Here is a 16,183-nt window from a genome sequence, read left to right on the forward strand (position 1 = left end):
TTGTCAAGCTAGATTTCTGAGAAATACATTGTTAGTGCAGGGAAAAAAAGGCACTGAAGATAGACAATCATACACATTTCAGTAGGCAATGTGACAGCCACAATTACCTTTTGTTCACACTCTCTGAGATGACCCCACTTATCCATACTTACAGGACATCAGAAACTCCAAATTAAACCATAAATTGGAATCATCATTACAACTGCTAGCAAATTCATAGTTACTAGACTAAGACATTCTGGTGAGACTGTGGGATGACTGAAACATTACAGGAAAAATATGCACAAGGAGAGAGTTAGATGTGAGTACTAAACTAAAACAATATTTCTGAAAAGATTGTCTTGCAGAGATAGTTTGCAATGATTATGTTCTTCCCTGTTTTACTCAAAAAAACTTCTGTCTGTCCTGGAGGCTGAGAAATACAGAGTGGGGGGAAAAAAAACCCAACAACAAAACAACAAACAAAACCCCCAACATAACAACAGTAAAATTTTGTTACAGATCTAAGATTAGAGAGGTATGTGTGACACATTGTTTTTTCTTATGCATGTATCTCTAACAGCCTCTGAAGTCATCCTGAAAATACTCAGAAAACATAGTTAAAACTGTATGTTATTTTTCCCAGAGATCAAGATAAGCTGTGACCTAAGATAGCTACATATTAATGAATAGTCATTTCTTAAGGAAAGAAGTGTCTTATCCTCTCTCTTTAACAATAAACCATCCTCAAGACCCCATCTCCATAATTTGGTCATTTTCAGTGACACCCAAAATAACAACTGCCAAGCCTTTCAGAGGCTAAGAGTGGGTTAATAAAAAGGGATCTCAATGCAGAAGAAAAGATCTGTATTGGCCAAATTTAGTGAGGAGCTCTTTCTGATGAGGTTTCCAGCAGCACTGGTCATACAGACAGCATAGGCAGACCTTGGTTTCCAATAGTGCTGCCTGTCCTGCCTACAGACCCTGAGTCCTATCCACTCTGGGTTGCTCACATGCCTTGACCAGATGTTACTGCAACTCTTTTCAGCTAAGGTGCTCTGAATCAGATTGCCCAGATCTTGATCCTCACCATATTCCTGTGTGACAATGGATTTCCTATGCTAAATACATAAATTTGGCATTGCCACAAACCTGAAGGGCAGAAGCTTTGCACGTCAATAATTTCACCTGTTACTCCTGGCATCTCAGTGTGCTTTGCCTGCCCTGAAGTCCACTAATGGTCCAAAGAGGAGTTACTGAAGTAATCAGAGTCCTAACTGAGAGATGCTGAGCATTATCTGTGCCCTCTGGGGGTTTGATGGGGTGCTTTGAGCACTCTGCACATTGCAGATCCAAAAGTTCGTCAGCTGCAAAAAGCCTGAAGGCTGTAGCACTGATGCTCTTTGAACTACATCTGCAGCTGGGGTTTCAAGTTTACAACAAATGATGAAATATTTGTAGGGTCAAAGGGAGAGGATATTTATCTCAGCTGGAGGATCATCTTCAAGGGAAAGAAACTGAACAATTATCAACTGCAAGATGACTGCAAATGGTTTGGGTTTTTCTTTATTATTGTTGCTGTTTTAAATCATATGGAGACAAAGCCTAGGTTGTACTTTGTTGATATTCGTAGGCCAAGGTTAATTAGTGTTGGCAGAAGTCTCAGCAGCAATGTATAGCTAGTCATATGGTGCTGTCTGCTCTCAGCCTTACAGAATAGAGAAAAACAAGCTAAAAAGACAGGGGGAGGAAGGAAGGATTTCTTCTCTGCAATCCTTGACAGAAAAACCATTTAGCAAAACAAACATAAAATAATTGGATTCTTTCTCTTTGCTTTCCCTGTCTCTTCTCCAGCTAAGTGTTTGATGTAGCTGCTTTCTTTACTCTTTCCAAGTCTTGTATGTGTTGAGTAGCAATAAAGGTGGCTCTGTCTCTTTTCTGAGGCAACTACAAAAGCATGTTGGGAGTAATTTCAATGCTCTGTATGGTGCACAGAATGCCTGTGAAATTTTGATAATACAGATCAAGGGGACAAATTAGTCAGATTAGTCTGGATTTCCTCTTTAATAAATCCATCACATCATACAGTATTCTTTGTCCCCAGATTCTCGTGGTTTGCTTTTTTCCACAATAAAGACTTTTAATTTAAACACTCTTGAGCATCTTTACTGTTTCTTTAGGGAAAAAGAAAATCCTCTGTAGTGTGTTTGCTTTGCAACATGAATTTTTAAAGTGCTAAATAGATGCTCTTGAGTAACTGTTTTTCATGATTTTGAAAACATGTTTGATTTCCATGGTTGTAAAAAGAGAAGCTGAACAAAAACTTATTTTCACCTACTTAATATTTGGAAACGTTGTGCTCCCCATTTTTCTTATTGGTTTCCAAGTCGTGATAATTTCATCTTAAAGTTCTCAATCAGCTTCACTTTTAGGTATTAAAATATCTATACACTAAGATACTTTCCTGAAAAGCAGCACCTACATCATCATGTATGTGAAACATAATTGCTTATTGCCCAGTCATACCTAGATTGTGACAGGTTTGTATCTAATTTAAATAGATTTGATTAATTCCTAAGAACTCTTCTGTCATTTATATACCTAAGAGGACTACTTCCTACATAAAAATCCTGGTTTAAAAAAGGTAAACATTGTCCTTTTGATAATGGTCACATTTTAGGGCATAGAGAAAAGCTCCTCACACTCCCAGCTGTCAGATCATAAATTATTGCAGAGTTTCATGCCTGTGTTTGATGTCTGCTTGCTTAAGTCTACATTGCTCTAGGTCCTACATCCTCGTTCACAAAGTGGAACTTCAGAATTTTTAGAATCTTTGGAATTAGTTTTGTATCTCCACTTCTCACATGCAAAAAAGAGGCTACAGTTTAGGTTTCATATGTAGATAGATAGATAGATAGATAGACAGATAGACAGATTAGATATAGATGATACAGCTATAGATAGATATAGGTATAGCTATAGATATATGTATTTATATAGATAAAGAGGAAGAAAAAAATTGCTCTAATAAGTGTTTCCTACATTTTTAAAGCAGCATTTCTGTAGAAAATATAGGAGTGCCCAAACTATCACCAGAAAAACAGAAACATCTGTGGTTCAGAGTAAGGGGAACAAGAAAATTAAAAAAGGGTAAGAACTGTGAGTACTCATGGTACAGAGTAGTGCCTTAATGAGCATTAACCTCCATAACAAACATGCTGCTGTGGGATAACTGCCTAGCTTGCCAGGGGACAGGAAGGGAAGTTGATTTAGCATGCTTCAGGACCAAAATCATTTAAGATCAGCAGGTGTTTGTGCTAAATCAAGATCCATGGCTCTGGCCTGACAAAGATCTGAAGGAGGGAGTTTTATGAAGATAAGATTACCCTGTTTTGACTAAAACTGATGAAGCAGGATAAAATAACTTAAACAACCAACTTCAAAGCAGATTTTTGAGGGTCAGGGTGCCTGAGCAAAGACCTTTGAATAGTTAACTGCAACATTTTAGTATTAAAGTTGCCAGTCCTCAGTATGCTAACAAGCAAAACTGAGTACATGTGTAACATACGTGATTATGGCCATGCTAAATGTCACCTACAAGGTAGGGGCAGCCAGGGCTAGGGTGTAAAATCCATGAAAGGAACATCTCTTGGGGCAGAAGGGCCAGCATCAGCACCAGCAGAGGTGCAGCTTGGCCAGCAAGAGCACCAGTAGTGGAGGTGCAAACAAGCAGCAGTAGAAGGTGCAGGAGCAGCAGTTGCGAAGGAAAGACAGAGATGAGGATGGTCAATAGGCTGGGCTCCTTTTTCTCCACTCAAGACACACTTCCCTGAAATAATTGTACCTTTATACCTCTGAATTTTTGCTGGTTTTCTATTCTACATCATAGCTATTGCAAAGATTTATGTCTCTGGTAGTGTCATGTGTTGCCCAGGATTTATTAATCCTGAGATTGTGTTGTAGTTAGTGTCTTTACGACCAGCAATTCAAAATTTGTTGTACCTGTTGCTTCCAGAAGTTAAACCATTTTAGATTTCTGTGTAAGTCCAAGCCCTGATTGGGGCACTGGAAAAGAGGCAACATTATTTTTGTCCAACAGCTCCAGTGAGAGTCCTGGGACTCTGAGCCAGGCAGACATCAGGATCTTGCCTGTGATGTGACAGCTGCCTACAATGAAACCATTTCTCCAGTTTATTAACACTGGCACAGGGTCTCTCACCAGGAGTCCTGTGCCTTTTTACATCCAAACACCTTGTTTTTCTTCAAGTCCTTGGCATCTCTTGGTTCAGTTTTCTGACATACAGGCAAATGTGGTGTTTGTGCCACACAGTTCTGTGTATTATTCATTTTACTTGGCAGATTTTTAATTCAGATTTATTAGTTGCTGGTGCCATTGCACCTGGTGGAAACAGATAAGATGCTGAAGGCTCTTAAGTGACTTCGAAACAGCAAAAGCAGATGGAAAATGTGCTCCAAAGTGATTTAACCCCATCCACAACAGCCCTTAGAAGTCTTTTACAGATTCACTGCATATTTTGAGGTAGGCAAAACAAAGGAAAATAAAAATAATGCAAGAGTGCAGCAGAAATGTATGAAAATTACAAAAGACAAAACTCAGAAAATTAAGTCCATACAGCACACCTGATCATTCTACAGGCAATGTTATATGTGTTAGTTTTACACATATATCCCTGTATGGACATGAAAAATCACATTTAGTACCATTGGTTTTAAATGTAATATATTGCTTTATTTTTACACATTGTACTGCAAAGCACTTACAAGTCTACCACTAAATGCAGTACAGCAATAAATAATTTAAATCAAATTACCTTTGTCAACTAAACCAACAAAGTACCTTTAATGATACATTATCCTTGATTGTTTTATTGTGTTTGTCCCCTTGATTGTTGACTGGCAAAAATCAGTATTCTGCAATTGATCTCCCAGTCATTAGAATGAATTAATGATGCCCTACTAGGCTTCTAATGGAAGTCAAAGATTTTTTCTTTTCATTTCTTCTGACACTGAGGGTACTGATAGCACTGTGTAAACAAGTGCTATAACACAAATACAAATTATCAGGGAAAAAATAATAACCACAAAATAAACTAAAAAGGCATCTCAACAATTGAAAACAAAATTGCAGCAAATAATATTTTACTTTTTCTTTTTCTTACTGACTTAGGCATAAGATCACACAATAGAGCTCCTCTGCCCATAAAAAACATGCTATCACTGCAGGTCATAGTGATAGGCAACACACCAACTGCTCAGCAACATCTCAACATGCTCCACCAGCTGCAGGTTACACATTTCACCACCTGGGAGAGCCAAGGATTTGTCAAAGCCACAGGTAGACCCAAAGCCGAAGAAGGTAATAGCTTTTTTGTAACCCCTGTCATTGTCCAGTAGGTGGCTGAAGCTGAACTGTAAAGGCTGGGCTCAGCTGCCACTTGTTCACATCATCTCTCCTGCTCACTGCTGGAAACCCTTGTCTCAGCATGATCAGCTCCTGGAACAAGACCCAGTGTGTGAACTGACATTAAATGTACTTGGGATCTATGTACAGCTCAGGAGTTACAGCTTTCCAATTTCCCTTGTTCCTTTTTAGACCTGCAAAGACCTCAGGTAATTGTGGTGAGTTTCAAAGGGATATGAGTAGTGAAAAATCACTCTGCACCAAGTCACTCTTTTGTTTTATGGTCCAGTGATACTAAAAGCCTCTCTGAGTTCTCTCTGAGGGATGAACTTGTCTTGAGAAGGCTCTGAGTAGCGTACAAGATGATCATCAGGAAAAAGGCATCAGTGTATGAGTAGTGGTACAATGTATTTTTTTGAATGCCCATCAAAAAGAGGCACCAGGTCCTTTCATTTCTTCTCATACATCCTTGCTGACTCCAAATAGATTCCTCACTTTCCTGCACAAGACTTACTGCAAGAAAAGATCAGATTTGTGTGTGTGTGTGTTTACAGCATTTTCAGTCTTTGCTGAGCGAAGCCATCTGCTCACCACAGCTCTGACAATAAAACTGCCAAAACACTTTTCCTCAGAGCAGGAAATCTTTCTAGAATTTGTATGCTTAGTAATCTGCAACTGTGTGTGTTCAGTTGGTTACCTTTCAGAGATTAAGCATCTTCCAACAATAAGCTAGTATTAGTATTCATATGCTGAAAAGATGTGGCCTGCTGAGAGCTGGGGTGGCCTCAGAGCTTAAAACATACTGGGTCAAGCAGAGCAACTATCTCCATTCATTCATACAGCTGAAATGTGCAGATACAGCAGGAGAAATTCTTAAAGGTCAATGCTGAGCAACAGAAAAGCTTTAAGAAACCAAGATATTTTTTTTTTTTTTGCATTAAAATGCATTTTAAAAAGAATTTAGAAGGAAATGCTGATTTTATTATGCTTGCAGACTAAATAATGAGACAAATACTTTGTTCTGAAGCAACTTAAATATTTCAACTTGATAGGCAAAAAGCATAACCAATAATGATATTGGTAATAAACTGTGAATTATTAACAGTGACTATTTCTTGAAGTCATGTGGGATCAGGTTTTCAGCCTGGTATTATTTAAGTCCTATTTCTGGACCTCTGAAACACTGCAAGCAAAATATTTTTAATGTATATTATATGATACATTGCTGTTCTTCCAATAAAAATCCTTCAAAGACTGTTTCTCAAGAGTAAGTTTTCAGACATCCCTGTGGAAAAAAAATAAGGAAATGGAAGTGGGAGAGTGAGCAAAGGAACTTCTGGAAGTAAGGGACGAAGCCTGTTGGGAAGGTCCAAGGATAGCAAAATGGCACATGAAAGAGTCAGCTGTAAGGAAGCAAGTCTTTGTTTTCCATTGTGATCCTGAGACAGATTAGCTACTAATCACACACAATCCCTTTAATACTTTCATGTCTACTTGCACCACTTTGGACAAAAGTCTAAAACAACAACCAAAAAACCCCAACATCAGCATAAAATCTGCAGAGATCTAAGTCAGACTTTGCCTCCCCTTTCTAACTGAGCAGTACAACAGAAAGCTAAAACATGTTATCATCTGATGAAACAGTGGGTGAGGAAGTAAAAGGCAGAGAGACAACTTTTGGGAAGTGTGCTGATATCACAAACACAAGATTTTTCATAATATCATTAACAAAGGTGATCTAAAAAACCAACCTGACTTCGTTGTCCTTTTTGCCTCAAAAGTTTTATTAAGCCACTCAGGTCAAAAGGAATGATACACAACAAGGAGGAGATCGTGCCTTTTTTTTACTGTAGTGTAGAAAACAGATTTAAATGAAAAAGAAAATTCTAACAAATATTGGCCTCTTAGCTGGTTTTCTTGACTTTTTATATCCTTGACTTTTTTATCCCTTCTTCCATTAAGAAAAAAATTATATAAAATCAAAGATTTTCAAATATTTCTATGAAGTTTGACCCAAAGATTTGGAAATCACTGGGTGATGGGTGCCATTATGTCAGCATCAGAAAACAGTGGATTAATTTGAATTATTTTGTTCTTAGTACCTTGTTTTTTTTTTTTTTTTCACTTTTCTTTTAATTCAAGAGCATGGAACTGTTCTCATCCAAGAGCTATATAGTTTTTCTGAAGGGTCACACCTCAGAAATGGATTTGTTTTAATTCCTTTTAAAAAAGAGGGAGAGGAGAGGAGAGGAGAGGAGAGGAGAGGAGGGGAAGGGAGCGGAGGGGAAGGGAGGGGAGAGGAGGGGGAGAGGAGAGGAGAGGAGAGGAGAGGAGGAGAGGAGAGGAGAGGAGAGGAGAGGAGAGGAGAGGAGAGGAGAGGAGAGGAGAGGAGAGGGAGGAGAGGAGAGGCGTGGAGCAGGAGCGGCGAGCGCTTACGCGTCTGCTCGTGCGCTGGCGCGGCCGGCTATGCGTAGCGTCGGCTGCTCTTCTCGTGCTGCTCGCGCGCTTCTCTTCTCGGCTCTGCTCTTCTGCGTCTCTTCTCTCTCTCTTCTCGTCTCTTCTCGCTCTCGCTCTCGTTCTCTTCTCTTCTCTTCGCGTCTCGTCTCTTCTCTTCTCTTCTCTTCCGCTCTCTCGTCTCTTCTCTTCTCTTCGCTCTTCTCTGCTCTTCTCTTCTCGCTCTCTTCCTCCTACACACCACTTAACCCCACAACCAAACACAACACCAAAATCCCCCGCCTCCGCCCCACCCCTGCCATCCAAGCCCATATGTTGCATGTCGCTGCCGCGTCGACTCACTCAATAACCAATACACCCCCCACCTAGCAGCACCACCTAATACAATACCTTCCAAGGACTACCCCAAGATATCTAGCTTAAGCTAAATTTACCTCACAACATGCTTAAACCTGTATGGACCCAGTTAACAATACATTGCTGATAAATTGCTGCAGGGAAATTGCAAGTCTGGACACGTGCACACTCATTTCTTCATGCAGTATGCACTCATATGATTCACTAAGCAAAAAGAATAAATAAATGCAAAGTTTAGGATTTCTCTTTTTTTGTTTGTTTTCTGAATACACATGCAAAAAAAAATAAGGAAATGTTCTCTTTGAACAGAACATTATGAGGATGGGTTTTTTATATGGTGTCTATGCATTCATTGCAGATACATGAATTAAGGATCTCGGCTTCCAAAAAGGTAACAAAGCCTCTAGGGAATAACAATACACAAAGTTGCCTGTGGACTGTGTATATGAAATCTTTCTCTGACAGATATTATTTCTGGATATTGCAGTGCTTCTTAAAACTGGCTGTTATCTGGTTTTGGATGTAATTAATTACAGATGAGCTTCAGCTCTTGAAGTTCCATGATACCTCTTTGCAGCAGCACAAACAGTTTGTGTAAATGCACACTGGATTATTAAATATAAAGGTAGTTTTGAGTAGCTCCTTAGAGGTCGCATTTGAAAAACAGAGGTCTGCAACAGCTATGGGGCAAAGAGCAGAGATCAAGAAGCACCCAAGAAACATTTAAGAGCTAACGGAGATTAAATGTAAAGATAAATAACACAAAAGCACCGTCCTGCATGGAAGATTTTTATTCTCTTGGATTTCTTGCTCTTTGATGCTGTTGTATTGTTTTGTTGCTTGTTTTTCAGCAAGTGAGATGTGCTCTCTCATATATCCTTAGACCTGTCACTATATTGCTCATCCTAAGATATTCTGATGGGAAGCTGAAACGTGACCCCCATTTTCAAACCTTATGGAACAGCACCATGCATATCAGGACAAAAATGGTAGCTCATACCCTAAACCAAAGAGACTTCCAGTTGATTATTTTGCATCATTATACTCCAGGAAACACCAATCAAACCATGGCTAACACTGATAAGCTTGGTCAGTGTCTCGTGACACAGGAATGTGTTCACCAGGTCAGCTAAGGTGGCTAGCTCACAAAAGGTGTGCAATCAACATAAGAAAATTACCAAATTAATATTTAAAATAATTCCCTAAAAAGCTGCCCAGTCTATGCAGGAAAAAATTTTACACGTGCAGTTTTCCACTGTCTTTATCTAACTTTTCTTAATCCACTTACCACATTTTTAACAGCAACATACTATACAAACTAACTCAGACCATAAATTATACAGGAGGAACACCAGATTGAGTTACCACTTAAAAATAAACCCTTAAAAATAACATAATACTCTGCAAATGGAAGAATAATACATACTTCAACCTTGTTATTGCCTTGATCTGTAACAAACAGCTATACTTTAAAAAAAAAAAAAAGTTTTATTTGCAGAATTAGAGTTTAACCCAAAAGCACACAATTACATAGTATAGAACCAGTACATCCTTTTTTCTTCTTTGTGGATAATTTCCCTTTTAGACCCCAATGTCTTGATCACTACTGTTTGATGAATCAGCTTTCCTGTTAACTAGAGGTGCAGAGCCATCATGTAATGAAAACACTCTGCATTTTATGACTCCCTAGACTGTAGTTCTGCATATTAAAACAGAATTTCAATCTCAGTGTATGAAATAAAATCAAATCTAGCATCTGTGGTTTGAACAGAACAGATAAAAATGTTACTCATTTAATTTTAACAATATTTTTTAATGGTAGACAATATAAAAAGAGGCCCTGGATGTAATTTAAAAATACCCATAAATTAGAAATAAATTGGTAAAAACCAGGACAATTCTTCAGTACACAGACTAGTTTCATTAAACATGCAAATTTGATGGCAAAGAGATTTGAGTTCCATTTAAAAGTAACAGAACTATCTGTTTTGCCACATCTATTCACAGATCATAGATTCATAGAATGGTTTGGGTTGGAAGGGACCTTAAAATCATCTAGTTCCAACCCCCCCACCAGGGACAGGGAAACCTTCCACTAGACCTGGTTGCTCAAGGCCTCATCCAACCTGGCCTTGAACACCTCCAGGGAGGAGGCATCCATGACCTCCCTGGGCAACTTGTTCCATTGTCTCACTATCCTCACTTAAGGAATTTCTTCCTAATATTCAGTCTATTAAAGGATGAATCAAAAGTGAATGGACTTGGCCCATCACTCTCTTTAGGTTTCTTAACTCTTTCCAGTCAAAAAGATTCTTTTATTAGCATCCCACAACAGCATCTTAGATTTTTTTTTAAAGCTACTTCACATAAATGGCAGCATTACAGTATGCCAGGAAGTGTTGAAAATGATGGGATTTTAGGGGACAACTGAATATTTTTTTTTCATTCTGTTCACAGAGGAGATGCTTATCCTTTAACACAGTGATACAGGAAGATAAAAACTTAACACTAATGTTAAGGCAAAACTGCCTTATAAAGGCACTCCTATTTAGTCTACTACTCTACTACTGTGTGTTTGGGGTGGCTTTCCTCCCTCCCCTGTAAATCAAGCAAAATTCCCTTCCTAAAATGAGTTTAGCAGAGATCTGCAAAGGCATCTGTGACTTTGAGTTGTACAAAGGTCCACAGTCTTTACACGTCTTCTTCTGCTGTAGAACTCATCTTTATAAGGGACATTTTTTGCTGTCACACTTTGTCTGTTGTCACACTTAGTTCGTGCTAATAATGCTTTTCCATACAGATTTTTCCATTACAGGCTTAGGAATTTACTAAAAGAAGAGGAAGTAAATGCTGATACAAAGTAAATTCTGCTTTTTAAATTTTCTGTTTCATTCCATTATTCCTCTTTTTAAGAACAGTTATATAGCAAAGAGTCCTATTCTCTGTAACATCACTCTGTACTGTCAGGAGAAGATGGATCTCTTGGAAATCAGAAAATAACCCACAAATGATAAACTTTGTCTAGAGAACAGAAAAACACACATAGAAGACCAATATTCTAATAACTGGAAATGTCCATGATCCTAATAATGCACCACATCATGGAACATGCCACAGTGCCAGAAATCTGTAGATGTTGTCAATTTGTATGGACATGTGATTTTAGAACATGAGCTTCTAAACAAATACAAATGACACAGTAATGCCTGATAGAGAGAGAAGAGAGAATGAAAAAGTCTAGAGGTATTATTAGAGATAGATGAACAGACATAAATGGTGCACTGCTTCAGCTTCCTGTCTGTCTTAAAGCTAACCAGAATCTGACTAAATTTTCAGCTCAAGAAAATGTAGCTAAGGACTAGTTCAGATCAGCCTTACTCTGCAGCTGTCCACATTTCCCTCCTGTCCTTACCACAGAATTGCCTATATTGGAAAAGACCTTAAAGATCATTGAGTCCAATCATTAAGTAACTTTGACAAGTCCTTGACTAAACCACTCCCTAAGTGCTATATCTACACATCTCTTAAATACCTCAAAGGAGGGGGACTCCTCCACCTCCTCAGACAAGCCATTCCAATGCCTGATAACCCTTTCAGTGAAGAAACTCTTCTTAATATCCAAGCTAAACTTACCTTGGAGCAACTTCAAGCCATTACCTCTTCTGCTATCACTTGTTACTTGGTTGAACAGACTGATCCCCACCTCTCTACAACCTCCTTTCAGGGTATCCCACTTCAATCCTCAGTGTACTTGCTCACTTTTGCTCTCGTTTATAACAAAAATTAGGTTGACATGTACAGACAGCCAAGCCCTGTTTAAATAATCTTTCTCAATTTTGCTCAGCCAGGCTGTAGTATGTAATACAGATGCAATCATTTCTGCTGTAAGCAGGAGAAGATCTAGGAGGCCCAGGACTCTGAAAGGAGATCTCTCATCTCAAGGGAGAACAGCATTATTATATCTTGTACTGCAGGATTACCTGCAAGCTTAAGTTACGAGTAAGTGCTACTGTCAGGCTCTCTCTCTGTAGAAGTTCCCTTATGTAGACAGAAGGTGGTGAAAAAAATTCCTCTCCATGGGGAAATGGAGTACTGTTTCTGAGCAAGCAGAAGAACATCACAAATAAAAACCTGAAGAGGTCAGTGCAAATTATCAGGTCAGAAAGACATTTCAGTAGGAAGCAGGTCAGATCTAAAGCAATTTAGATGTCACTTAGCAACACCTGCTTGTGCCTTTTGGATACAGAGAAGCAAAATATTAACCTTAGCCATGACAGACTTGCTATAAAGGATGGGACATCTCTTAACTAAAGAAGGAGAGGAATAGAATAACACCCATCTCTTTACCATCTCCTTTTCAGCACAATATTGACAATAAAGTTTGATTTGTGCAGTGAACACCTCTTCAAGCAATTTTACAAAGTGAAAGTGCCACAGCTTCTTAGATTTGTAGTATATACAAACGAATTGAGCTGCAGAGGAGCTACAAAAACATGTTAGCAATTGAGAGTGTCAGCCAGTGATTCTGATCAGTCAATACTAGGCACTTCTAAACACTCTTCCTTTTGGAATTAGCTGCTCTTATATATACTGTGACAGTGCTATACCTGCCCTTGATTCTGTGAATCAATTGACCGCACTGGCACTTGAGCACAGCCATCATCTGACAGAATAGATGTCTTGAAGTAGCATGGAGGCAGGGGTGATACTCTGCCACCTAAACATCTTTGATTGTTTGCTATCATGATTATCTGCCTTGATAGCAGTAACTGGAAAAAAATATCATGGCTCTTATAAAATAGCATGGCCTTTTACATGCGAAAATTTCACTTACTAGGTGTTCTTATAGCTTACAGGTCCATGGAATGGCAATAAGTTAGTAACCATAACCATGGACATGGTCCTTGTTCTCAAACACAGAATCACAGAATATTAGGGGTTGAAAGGGACCTGCAGAGATCATCAGGTCCAACCCTCTGCCAAAACAGGATCACCTAGGACAGGCCAAACAGGAACACATCCAGGCTGGCTTTGAAAGTCTCCAGAGAAGAAGACTCCACAATCTCTCTGGGCAGCCTGTTCCAAGGTTGCATCACTGTAAAGAAGTTTCTCCTCATGCTGAGGTGGAACTTCCTGTGTTCTAGCTTATATCCATTGTTCCTTGCCCTGTAACTGGGTGCCACTGGTAAGAGCCTATCCCCTTCCTCTGGACACCCTACCCCTCAGACATTTATAGACATTAATAAGATCCCCTCTCAGTGTACTCTTCTCCAGACTAAACATTCCCAGTTCTCTCAGTCTTTCTTCATAGGAGAGATGTTCAAGTCCCTTAACCATCCTCACATACTTCTTAAAGAAAAATCTTATATTGAGGATATTTTTTTATTGTTAAACCAGTGTGCTTTCACTAAAGAAATGTTCATAAGATGCAAAAAAGAAACAAAACTATCAAAAAATCTATTTTAAGCATTCTGGGACAGAGATTTTTTTGGGTGGCCTGGAAGAAGAGAACAAAAGGTCTATTTGTACAAGTTTTGTAAAAAAAATTAGCTCCTCTCCAAAACTCTTTCCATACACAAAACAATCACATGACTTTCATTTATCAGTAGTAATTGTAGATGCCTATGAAGCCGATCTGCAGACAATTTAAACCTAGAAGCCTTTGTCTTCTTAGCCTTCTTCAGGTACCCACAAATCACTTCCCCGACTTGTCCTTTTGGCCTTACTGCCCAGATTTCCCAAAAGTCTCTGATTTTGGGGTGGTTATACAGGGAGGGACTCTTTATCAAGGAGTAGAGTGACTGGATGGGGGTAATGGTTTCAAACCGAAGACAGCAGATTTAGATTAGGTATTTGGAGGAAATTCTTTACTATGAAAGTGGTGAAGCACTGGAAGAGATTTCCCCAAAAAGCTGCATATATTCCATATCTAGAAGTGTTCAAGGCCAGGCTTGACGGGGCTTTGAGCAACCTGATTAGTGGAAGGTGTCCCTGCCTACAGTAGGGCAGCTGGAACTAGGTGATCTTTAAGGTCTGTTCCAATCCATAACCTTCTATGATTCTGTAACTTCTTCTGCTGCTCTGGCTACTGCTTTTGCTCTGCAGAAATAAAAGTGAGGTCTAAAGAACTCTGAAAGACAGGCTCCCGCTGCAATTTAGAGACTGACTTCTTGAGGGGAGTGATGGCATTTTGCTCTTGCACTTTTTAAAAGTCAAAGCACTTGCAAGTGACCTTACACAATGAGTGGGGCAATAAAATTAAAAAATAAGTGAAAGTAAAGTAAAAAATGTATGAGTTTATACTCGCTCCTGTGAGTATAAATGTAGGCAGTTCTTCTTGCCTAGGGAAACAAATCTCTTTCTTTATTTGAACTTGGTCAGAAACGCAGGTTCAAAGATTCTTAAAGGACAGTAGTAACCTTAAATTTTCTCTTCTGACCTTGAGAGTAATCAAGCACAGAAATGAGCACACACACACCTACCCCTCCCATTAAACTTTCATATACTACTTAAGCCATTTTCCAAAAAGCTGTGTGGCTAGAACAAAGAAAAAGAGACATCAACTACCTGCCCAGGCTGTCTATGAAATGTGAGTAGTGTTTCATTATTCCTCTCTTATATGTAAGTGCACTGTTCACATATACATATTTATTTCCCAAAAAAGTTTCCCAGAATATCTGCTTCTGGATACACATGTTAATCTATATATACAGAATATATATGATTCATACATTCCAGCCTGGCTGGTACCCAGATTTAAAAAGGAAAAACTGGCTACATTAGATCTTAAAATCGTGCTACTCATCTCTTATATATGAAAATAAGAAATAAAACTTGTGCTTCTATCTCAAATTTAAGATTATTCCCCAAAGTCAGTTTGTCTCCGGAAACAGGATACCTGCCAACAAGCTTTAATCTATCTGATCCAAAGTGTGAGGCTCAAGGACTCACAGTCTTTCTAAGAGTTGGCATTGGCTGGCATTGGCCTTGGTGTTTAACTCACAGCTACCAAATAAGTCAGTTTGAGCCATGGGAAGATGAGGACAAAAAAGAATAAACATGTATTTTTACCTCTCTCCTATGAGTTTTTGAAAAGTCATTTTCTGACATTGTTGTGGTTTAAGCTTTTCCCAGAGCCCAAAAGCCCACAAAAACAGATTTAGATTGCCTCCCCTCTCCCCTTTTCCCAGTAGGGAAGAGCGAACTAGGCAGGAGGAGAAGAGAGAGGTAAAACTATGAAAGAAGAGTCTTAAATCGATTTGGAAGTAAAAAAAGTAAGGTTAACAAAATATAAAAGGCATTTGAGTAAATGGAAAGCTACAAAGGTATAAGGAAAAGGGAAAACTAAAAATATATACAAAAGCAGACACAGCTGGCAAAGGATTCTCTGGAGGTAAGATGGATTCTCTTTAGATGCAGTTCTCTTAGGAGGCTGGAACAGCATGGAACAGGCCCCACCACATGGTTAACAGTGACAGCAGCAAGCAAAGGCAGGAGAAGAGAGAGCAAGGCAGGAAATGGCTTCCCCTTAAACAAGGAAGGGGACAGGAAGTGGGAGTGAAATAGACTGACTTGGGGACCCCTCCCCCTGGGAGGGGTACAAGCGTCTCTGCTCGCTTCAGTCATGTTTCTTTGTCCACCTGGGGCTCGGTTCTTTTCAGCCCATTTCTCCTGGGCTGAGCTTAACCTAGGACACACACTGGTTTTAAAGTACAGTGGAATTTTTCTTTCTTCTATTTATCAGCAGTGAAGTCAAACAAACTGACATTTCTGTCTGTCTATAAAAGCAGATACAGATGCTAACATATCTTATGTTATGCTAACATATCTTATGGCAGAGCAACACAACCAGGAAAAGCAATACAGTTTTCTGGCAAGTTCAGGCAATTTCTTGATGCAAGTAATTAATCAGCAGACTAGAGGCAATGCTTTGTTGGACCTGCTGCTTGCAAACAAGAAAGAATTAGAGGA

Source organism: Indicator indicator, chromosome Z (genome assembly GCF_027791375.1).
Source record: "Indicator indicator isolate 239-I01 chromosome Z, UM_Iind_1.1, whole genome shotgun sequence".
NCBI classification, from domain to species: Eukaryota; Metazoa; Chordata; class Aves; order Piciformes; family Indicatoridae; genus Indicator; species Indicator indicator.